This window comes from Silene latifolia, chromosome 3 (genome assembly GCF_048544455.1).
Source record: "Silene latifolia isolate original U9 population chromosome 3, ASM4854445v1, whole genome shotgun sequence".
Classification (NCBI taxonomy): Eukaryota; Viridiplantae; Streptophyta; class Magnoliopsida; order Caryophyllales; family Caryophyllaceae; genus Silene; species Silene latifolia.
This window is the reverse complement of record NC_133528.1, coordinates 50,269,544-50,270,674: the sequence shown is the minus strand read 5'-3', so window position 1 is coordinate 50,270,674 and position 1,131 is coordinate 50,269,544. Positions and strand designations below refer to the sequence as shown.

The following is a 1,131-nucleotide window of genomic DNA, read 5'->3' as shown; positions in this document are numbered from 1 at the left end:
TTGCCTCTTTACTAATTGTAGAGTTGTTTGTGAAGTATAAATTGTGTTTTGTATCGACCATTGACCAACGACCACATATACTTAATTGTGAACATGAAATGGCCTCGATCAAAAATGGCGCCGTTGCCGGGGACGGTGTTTAATTGATTTAAGATTTCTTTTATTGTTATTAGTTGTGTCTTTTTCACCTTGGGGAAGTAAAACTCCTCAAGGTTTGTTCTAATTGTTTTTGAGTTGTTTGATATTTTGCATGTCTAGAAGGTTACAAAGTGATTTGTTACCTTTTGACCGTGAAATCGAAAGAACCTTGACGAATAATAGGAGACTTGTTAGGAGGAATTTGAGAGGTGTTGGTGAAGTTGTTCAACCCACTAGTGAGTTTGTCAATCCTTTCGCAATAGAAGGAGAAGAAAACCCATTACACAATATCCCACAAAATCCACCTACAATGCCTAAATTCTCGTCACACTCTATACCCACCGAGGAGAATCTACCAAATGGTACTCCTACACCGCAACATCTCACCGGTAATTTTATTGCCAAGTCCGCCTTCATCCAACTAGTTGAGAGGAGCCAATTCGTGGGAATGCCTAGTGAGGACCCTCATTCTCATATGGAAACCTTTTGCGATTATTGTGATGCTATCTCTCAAACGGGCGTGACTCAAGACCAAATTAGATGGGTCTTATTTCCTTTTTCGTTAATCGGCACCGCAAAGCAATGGTTGAAGGGCCTTGATAAGGCCACCCTTGGAATAGATTCTTGGAAGAAGTTAGCTCTAGCTTTCTACAAAAAATTCTACCCACCGGAAAAGACTAACATGCTAAGAGCTCAAATTACGGGTTTTAAGCAAAGGGATGAAGAATCTTTGTATGAAGCTTGGGAGCGGTTCAAAGGTGTTTGTCGCTCATGTCCTCACCATGGACTTAGCGAATGGTTTTTAGTGCAACAATTTTGGAATGGTTTATATGAAGATTCAAGGAACATTCTCAATATGGGATCAAATGGAATGTTCACCGAAGTTGATGACAATCAAACATGGAACAAGATTGAGGAAATGGCGGTCCATAATTCGCAATATAGTAGACCTCGCAAGGCTACTAGAGGAGGAAAGCATGAAGTGGACTCCGT

The 1,131-nt window shown here is 40.5% G+C and overlaps 1 non-coding gene across 1 annotated transcript; it reads right to left on the bottom strand.

Annotated features, from left to right (window-relative positions):
* Positions 1–820: 820 nt before the first annotated feature.
* Positions 821–927, bottom strand: LOC141650627 (small nucleolar RNA R71). The gene has a single exon (XR_012546649.1). It is a non-coding gene; the product is annotated as a small nucleolar RNA R71 (small nucleolar RNA).
* Between the last annotated feature and the right edge of the window lie 204 nt (positions 928–1,131).